Here is a 9,377-nt window from a genome sequence, read left to right on the forward strand (position 1 = left end):
TTAGTACTTTTATTAAACTGCAACTACCTTTACTACAAGAAAGGTTTCTCTCATAATAAAGTGGTCACTGGTTTTATGGAAATGTAAACATTAAATGCTATAATGGGGAGCTTATTGAAAAAGAGATTTCAGAAACATGGAAAAGCTGGGGGGGAATTAAACAGCTCAAAACTGCTGCATATGAATTAAAATATTTGGGGTAAAGGCCATCTGGCAATTTGTAACTAGAATAAATACTGACTTAAAAGGTTTTGGTACAGATGATGCATACACTACCGTTCAAAAGTTTGGGGTCACTTTGAAATGTCCTTATTTTTGAAAGAAAAGCACTGTTCTTTTCAATGAAGATCACTTTAAACTAATGAGAAATCCACTCTATACATTGCTAATGTGGTAAATGACTATTCTAGCTGCAAATGTCTGGTTTTTGGTGCAATATCTCCATAGGTGTATAGAGGCCCATTTCCAGCAACTCTCACTCCAGTGTTCTAATGGTACAATGTGTTTGCTCATTGCCTCAGAAGGCTAATGGATGATTAGAAAACCCTTGTACAATCATGTTAGCACAGCTGAAAACAGTTTAGCTCTTTAGAGAAGCTATAAAACTGACCTTCCTTTGAGCAGATTGAGTTTCTGGAGGGCGGCACGGTGGTGTAGTGGTTAGCGCTGTCGCCTCACAGCAAGAAGGTCCTGGGTTCGAGCCCCGGGGCCGGCGAGGGCCTTTCTGTGTGGAGTTTGCATGTTCTCCCCGTGTCCGCGTGGGTTTCCTCCGGGTGCTCCGGTTTCCCCCACAGTCCAAAGACATGCAGGTTAGGTTAACTGGTGACTCTAAATTGACCGTAGGTGTGAATGTGAGTATGAATGGTTGTCTGTGTCTATGTGTCAGCCCTGTGATGACCTGGCGACTTGTCCAGGGTGTACCCCGCATTTCGCCCGTAGTCAGCTGGGATAGGCTCCAGCTTGCCTGCGACCCTGTAGAAGGATAAAGCGGCTAGAGATGATGAGATGAGTTTCTGGAGCGTCACATTTGTGGGGTCGATTAAATGCTCAAAATGGCCAGAAAAATGTCTTGACTATATTTTGTATTCATTTTACAACTTATGGTGGTAAATAAAAGTGTGACTTTTCATGGAAAACACAAAATTGTCTGGGTGACCCCAAACTTTTGAACGGTAGTGTATCTGCCCACTCACTTTATTCGAAACCTTCAGAAACATCGCTTTCTGACATGAAATTCCTTCTCAAGGGTCACAAAAGTAGAAGTACATTTAGTTTTGTGTAAATAAATAAAACAACGATGCTAGAAGTACTAATTCAACTTCTTTACTCAAGTAAAAGTTGTCGTTGTTACTGTGGAACCTGGTCTGGGCTTAAGGTGACCCATGTTTGGTTGACTTGGCCAGAATTGCAACAGTAGGGTGGCCAGTTCCTTTCTCTACACACACACACCCATGGGCAGTTTAGAGTAGCCAGTTAACCTAACTGCATGTCTTTGGACTGTGGGGGAACCCACATATATACATGGGGAGAACATGCAAACTCCACACAGAAAGGCCCCGTCAGCTACTGGGCTCGAACTCAGAACCTTCAAGGCAGCAGTGCAAACCGCTACACCACCATGCCGCCCTCAAGTAAATGTACTTGAAGTAAAAAGTAGCCTTATGAAGGACATTTCTACCAGCTGTTTCTCATGGAATTATGAATTATAATATTGGTTGGTGTGTGTATGCAGAAGGGGGCAAACCCACTCTTTCTTTAATTATTAAATAATACCGTATATAAGATGCTCCACTGCAAATATTTTAATTGCGAAGTATTTTGTGACAATCCATTTTCATGTACAGTGTGCTGACAACCCAGCTGTATAGAACAGTAACTTGTAGCTATCCTTACCTTACTAGGCTCCTTACATGCTCGCTAATATCTTCTTTGAAGAGCATACATGACGTACCAGCTAAAGCGTTAAGTATTCATCTCATCTCATTATCTCTAGCCGCTTTATCCTGTTCTACAGGGTTGCAGGCAAGCTGGAGCCTATCCCAGCTGACTATGGGCGAAAGGCGGGGTACACCCTGGACAAGTCGCCAGGTCATCACAGGGCTGACACATAGACACAGACAACCATTCACACTCACATTCACACCTACGGTCAATTTAGAGTCACCAGTTAACCTAACCTGCATGTCTTTGGACTGTGGGGGAAACCGGAGCACCCGGAGGAAACCCACACGGACACGGGGAGAACATGCAAACTCCGCACAGAAAGGCCCTCGCCGGCCACGGGGCTTGAACCCGGACCTTCTTGCTGTGAGGTGACAGCGCTAACCACTACACCACCATGCCGCCCTGCGTTAAGTATTTAAATCGACAATTTGGTACTTTTACACAAAAATGTTTAAAAGTTCAAAAGAAATTTGTTCACCAAATTTGAATGCAGCTTGTGTTTTGATTCGGAGTCAGGGTTGCCGGATTGGGTTGGTTTATTCAATGTTATCTTTTCTGTCTTATTGTCCCATATATTTATGTTGAAATCAGTCTTTTTGGTGGGAAGGTGTGCAATGATCACACTACAGCTCGCGATGCTTTGCGATGGGTTACTGATGAAAATGAGGTGTTTTGGTGGCAATGTGTACTTCGTACAGGCGAGCGAAAAGTTGTGGTCACACAGCAGGCAAACACTTTTTTTTTCTTTTGAGGAGACCTGGCGTTTTTCCTAGAAGGCATGCTTGATGGTTTTGTACGTATCGGCGTCTGGCAGGAGAATGATTGCCGATGCCTTGCTCAATAGATTTCAACAATGAGTGACATCAAGGTCAACCAATCAGCGACGATGACAAATGCGTCATCTAACCATCGCTAATTATTTGCCGAATATTCACGAACACTTTGCCTAACCAATTACGAACTTCGGTAAAGGATTGCTGAATGTAAATGCGCTTTTCGAGTCTTGGCAAAAGTTAGGCTATACCTCACCGCTGTGTCACCAAGGGATACGGATTTGAGACAAATACATCTCAAGAGGCTTGACAAAGGTTCCCCAAGTTTTGGGAAGTATTCCTAAACCCATTCGCCGCTTAGTTTCCCGATGAAAACATCGCCACCAAATTTCAATGCATGCACTGAAATTTTTCTTGATGTTTTTGGCCACCCATGAGGCGGAGACACAAAAACCAACTCACGAAGCTTAGAGAACATTCACCATCGCATGACTGGTGGCGATGCTATCAATTTTTCATTGCCAAGTATTCGCAAACCCATCGCAAGCTGTAGTGTGACCAGGGATAAGGAAGTAGAAAGTACAGATATGTTAAAATGTAGGGAGTAAAAGTAAAAAGTTGTCAGAAAAATAAATACCCAAGTCAAGTACGGATACCAGTAATGAAGTATTTTGTATTTCATTACTTCCTACTTCTGGTCATTCTACAGTAGAAATGTTTAAATGCTTTAAAAATAAGATGTGATCGTGACCTGCTTGGGTTCCCCCCCGCTGAGAAAAACCCATTTCTTTTGGGTATACCCTTGGAAGGCAACTCAGGAACACCTACTCGAACAAGATTTAGCTGTTGAACAATTAACATGGCTTGCTGTGCTCACAATAAATGTAACTAGCTAGCATTATTTGTTATTGGAAATGAATTTGGGTGCCAGCAGAACTGTTTGACACTGATTCCTTCTTGGGCTTGTAAAAAATTGAAAAACGTAATGCTGTTATGAAAGACAAATCTACCTGTGGCTGATCCAAACTACACTTCCTATTATTATTATTATTATTATCTGTCAGTTAGTCCAACTGACTAAAAGATTTCGGTTATGTTGTTGGTGTTCGGCACAGATTTTAGGTTTTTCTGCATGGGAGCATCATCAGAAGTTGACAATTAAAATGCACAACTTAACGTGATTATTTTCATGTCACTTGTGCTGTAAACAAAAATGCAGATTTTTTTTTTACCTCGTTATTTCTTCACACGAAGAAAGAAGAATTCATTCTGATGCAAACGAGTTCTGTGGAAACGTATTGCAATGCTTGCGGCCATTTATTTCCCAGCTCACTAAAGCAGCGTAAAGAAATGTTAACTGATGAAACCGATTACTAAATCAATGTCATGTTCATTTGGTAAAACTAGCAAAGCAATAGGGAAGGAATAAAATATGTGGGGAAAACTTTCAGAATTCGAAATGCCTCAGGTTGATAGGACATCAGCAATAGCAACGATTATAATATTGATTTCACTGTGGTCTTGGCATGTTTTTGTTTTGTTTTTTTAAGGACTTTCATTCATTTTAATTCAGTAGGATGTGTTCTGGACTTGTATTGGCAGCAACTGCTTAAAATTGTCACAGTAGATTTGGATAGGATGCCAGTCCATATTTACAGCTGTGTCCAAATCGATGATGATTTATTTTCAGAACAGGTCCAGTACAGCTGCTTAAAATGATGGAGTATTGTTTTCATTTCTGCTTAAATATAATAGCAGATATGGACACTGGCAGCATCGTTCAAGATATTCATTTTTTCCTATCCTATTTCTTCCCTCGGGTTATTCCTTTCAGTTATTAGACTATCCGTTTCTTCTGAAGTCACATCACAACTACAAAGTGAAATCGTCAGGAATGAATTTAATTAATAGGCATTGCATTTAAGTTCTTAAACAGAGTTGTGAATAAGAGAATTTCCTGAAGGGACACAATTTAAAAAAAAAAAAAACTTCATTACATTTGGCTTGGTCTCATCTCATTATCTCTAGCCACTTTATCCTTCTACAGGGTCACAGGCAAGCTGGAGCCTATCCCAGCTGACTACGGGCGAAAGGCGGGGTACACCCTGGACAAGTCGCCAGGTCATCACAGGGCTGACACATAGACACAGACAACCATTCACACCTACGGTCAATTTAGAGTCACCAGTTAACCTAACCTGCATGTCTTTGGACTGTGGGGGAAACCGGAGCACCCGGAGGAAACCCACGCAGACAACATGCAAACTCCGCACAGAAAGGCCCTCGCCGGCCACGGGGCTCGAACCCGGACCTTCTTGCTGTGAGGCGACAGCGCTAACCACTACACCACCGTGCCGCCACAGACAATGCTGTTATACAAAAATAATCTAGTTCATGTTGGGCCTAATCATAACGCTATGGCATGGATTATTTTTTGTATAACAGAACAGTCGGTCATGTGTTCTTCCTTAGATAACGGCAGCTTGGACAGTAGTTCTGACTGTAAAACGAATAGGTTTATATTAACGTGCTGCTTCTAATATGTTATCGGTTCTGTAATAAGAACTTATATCATTACATTGACTTATGTGGGGTTGATGTGGCTAGGTGGAGCTAAGAGAGTTAAGGGCCTTGCCCAAGGGCCCAATACTGACAGCTTGGCAGTGTTGGGGTTCCAACCCTCCTATAGTTAAGCTGTAGATTAAAAAAAACCTCTTATAAGTGAGCTGTTTAAAAAAGAGTCGCCTCTTATAGGTGAGCTGTAGATAAAAGTCAGCTCTTATAGTTGAGCTGTAGATAAAAAAGTCGACTCTTATAGTTGAGTTGTTGATAAAAGAGTCAACTCTTATAGTTGAGCTGTAGATAAAAGAGTCGGCTCTTATAGTTGAGCTGTTGATAAAAGAGTCAGCTCTTATAGTTGAGCTGTTGATAAAAGAGTCGACTTATCGGTGAGCTGTAGATAAAAGAGTCGGTTCTTATAGTTGAGCTGTTGATAAAAGAGTCGACTCTTATAGTTGAGTTGTTGATAAAACAGTCGACTCTTATAGTTGAGTTGTTGATAAAAGAGTCGACTCTTATAGTTGAGCTGTAGATAAAAGAGTCAAAATATCGGTGAGCTGTAGGTAAAAAATTCGATTCTTATAGTTGAGTTGTTGATAAAAGAGTCGACTGTTATAGTTGAGCGGTAGATAAAAGAGTCGATTCTTATAGTTGAGCTGCAGATAAAAGAGACGACTTATCGGTGAGCTGTAGGAAAAAGAGTCGACTCTTATAGTTGAGTTGTTGATAAAAGAGTCGACTCATAGTTGAGCTGTAGATAAAAGAGTCGGCTCTTATAGTTGAGTTGTTGATAAAAGAGTTGATTCTTATAGTTGAGCTGTTGATAAAAGAGTCGACTCTTATAGTTGAGTTGTTGATAAAAGAGTTGATTCTTATAGTTGAGCTGTTGATAAAAGAGTCGACTCTTATAGTTAGATTGAGCTATAGATAAAAGAGTCAATTCTTATAGTTGAGCTGTAGATAAGAGTCAAATTATCGGTGAGCTGTAGGTAAAAAAGTCGACTCTTATAGTTGAGCTGTTGATAAAAGAGTCAACTCTTATAGTTGAGCTGTAGATAAAAGAGTCGGCTCTTATAGTTGAGTTGTTGATAAAAGAGTTGATTCTTATAGTTGAGCTGTTGATAAAAGAGTCAACTCTTATAGTTGAGTTGTTGATAAAAGAGTTTATTCTTATAGTTGAGCTGTAGATGAAAGAGTCGACTTATCGGTGAGCTGTAGGTAAAAGAGTCAACTCTTATAGTTGAGTTGTTGATAAAAGAGTCGACTCTTATAGTTGAGTTGTTGATAAAAGAGTTTATTCTTATAGTTGAGCTGTTGATAAAAGAGTCGGCTCTTATAGTTGAGTTGTTGATAAAAGAGTTTATTCTTATAGTTGAGCTGTAGATGAAAGAGTCGACTTATCGGTGAGCTGTAGGTAAAAGAGTCAACTCTTATAGTTGAGTTGTTGATAAAAGAGTCGACTCTTATAGTTGAGCTGTAGATAAAAGAGTCGACTTATTGGTGAGCTGTAGGTAAAAGAGTCAACTCTTATAGTTGAGTTGTTGATAAAAGAGTCGACTCATAGTTGAGTTGTTGATAAAAGAGTTTATTCTTATAGTTGAGCTGTTGATAAAAGAGTCGGCTCTTATAGTTGAGTTGTTGATAAAAGAGTTTATTCTTATAGTTGAGCTGTAGATGAAAGAGTCGACTTATCGGTGAGCTGTAGGTAAAAGAGTCGACTCTTATAGTTGAGTTGTTGATAAAAGAGTCGACTCTTATAGTTGAGTTGTTGATAAAAGAGTCAACTCTTTTAGTTGAGCTGTAGATAAAAGAGTCGGCTCTTATAGTTGAGTTGTCGATAAAAGAGTTGATTCTTATAGTTGAGCTGTTGATAAAAGAGTCAAATCTTATAATTGAGTTGTTGATAAAAGGGTCGACTCTTATAGTTGAGCTGTAGATAAAAGAGTCGGCTCTTATAGTTGAGCTGTTGATAAAAGAGTCGACTTATTGGTGAGCTGTAGGTAAAAGAGTCGACTCTTATAGTTGAGTTGTTGATAAAAGAGTCGACTCTTATAGTTGAGTTGTTGATAAAAGAGTCGAGTCTTATAGTTGAGCTGTAGATAAAAGAGTCGGCTCTTATAGTTGAGTTGTTGATAAAAGACTTGATTCTTATAGTTGAGCTGTAGATAAAAGAGTCGACTTATCGGTGAGCTGTAGGTAAAAGAGTCAACTCCTATAGTTGAGTTGTTGATAAAAGAGTTGATTCTTATAGTTGAGCTGTAGATGAAAGAGTCAGCTCTTATAGTTGAGTTGATGATAAAAGAGTCGACTCTTATAGTTGCGCTGTAGATAAAAGAGTCGACTCTGATAGTTGAGTTGTACATAAAAGAGTCAACTCTTATAGTTGAGTTGTTGATAAAAGAGTCGACTCTTATAGTTGAGCTGTAGATAAAAGAGTCGACTCTTATAGTTGAGCTGTTGATAAAAGAGTCAGCTCTTATAGTTGAGTTGTTGATAAAAGAGTTTATTCTTATTGTTGAGCTGTAGGTAAAAGAGTCGACTCTTATAGTTGAGTTGTTGATAAAAGAGTCGACTCTTATAGTTGAGCTGTAGATAAAAGAGTCAACTCTTATAGTTGAGTTGTTGATAAAAGAGTCGACTATTATAGTTGAGTTGTTGATAAAAGAGTTTATTCTTATAGTTGAGCTGTTGATAAAAGAGTCGGCTCTTATAGTTGAGTTGTTGATAAAAGAGTTTATTCTTATTGTTGAGCTGTAGATAAAAGAGTCGACTCTTATAGTTGAGCTGTAGATAAAAGAGTCAACTCTTATAGTTGAGTTGTTGATAAAAGAGTCAACTCTTATAGTTGAGCTGTAGATAAAAGAGTCGACTATTATAGTTGAGTTGTTGATAAAAGAGTTTATTCTTATAGTTGAGATGTTGATAAAAGAGTTGATTCTTATAGTTGAGTTGTTGATAAAAGAGTTCATTCTTATAGTTGAGCTGTAGATAAAAGAGTCGGCTCTTATAGTTGAGTTGTTGATAAAAGAGTCGACTCTTATAGTTGAGCTGTAGATAAAAGAGTCGGCTCTTATAGTTGAGTTGTTGATAAAAGAGTTGATTCTTATAGTTGAGCTGTTGATAAAAGAGTCAACTTTTATAGTTGAGTTGTTGATAAAAGTGTCGACTTATCGGTGAGCTGTAGGTAAAAGAGTCGACTCTTATAGTTGAGTTGTTGATAAAAGAGTCGACTCTTATAGTTGAGCTGTAGATAAAAGAGTCAACTCTTATAGTTGAGTTGTTGATAAAAGAGTCGACTCTTATAGTTGAGCTGTAGATAAAAGAGTCGACTTATTGGTGAGCTGTAGGTAAAATAGTCGACTCTTATAGTTGAGTTGTTGATAAAAGAGTCGACTCTTATAGTTGAGTTGTTGATAAAAGAGTTTATTCTTATAGTTGAGCTGTTGATAAAAGAGTCGGGTCTTATAGTTGAGTTGTTGATAAAAGAGTCAACTCTTATAGTTTAGTTGTTGATAAAAGTGTCGATTTATCGGTGAGCTGTAGGTAAAAGAGTCGACTCTTATAGTTGAGTTGTTGATAAAAGAGTCGACTCTTATAGTTGAGCTGTAGATAAAAGAGTCGACTTATTGGTGAGCTGTAGGTAAAAGAGTCGACTCTTATAGTTGAGTTGTTGATAAAAGAGTTTATTCTTATAGTTGAGCTGTTGATAAAAGAGTCGGCTCTTATAGTTGAGTTGTTGATAAAAGAGTTTATTCTTATAGTTGAGCTGTAGATGAAAGAGTCGACTTATCGGTGAGCTGTAGGTAAAAGAGTCAACTCTTATAGTTGAGTTGTTGATAAAAGAGTCGACTCTTATAGTTGACCTGTAGATAAAAGAGTCAGCTCTTACAGTTGAGTTGTTGATAAAAGAGTTTATTCTTATAGTTGAGCTGTTGATAAAAGAGTAGGCTCTTATAGTTGAGTTGTTGATAAAAGAGTTTATTCTTATAGTTGAGCTGTAGATAAAAGAGTTGGCTCTTATAGTTGAGATGTAGATAAAAGAGTCGGCTCTTATAGTTGAGTTGTTGATAAAAGACTTGATTCTTATAGTTGAGCTGTTGA

The sequence above is a fragment of the Neoarius graeffei genome, chromosome 12 (genome assembly GCF_027579695.1).
Source record: "Neoarius graeffei isolate fNeoGra1 chromosome 12, fNeoGra1.pri, whole genome shotgun sequence".
Lineage (NCBI taxonomy): Eukaryota > Metazoa > Chordata > Actinopteri > Siluriformes > Ariidae > Neoarius > Neoarius graeffei.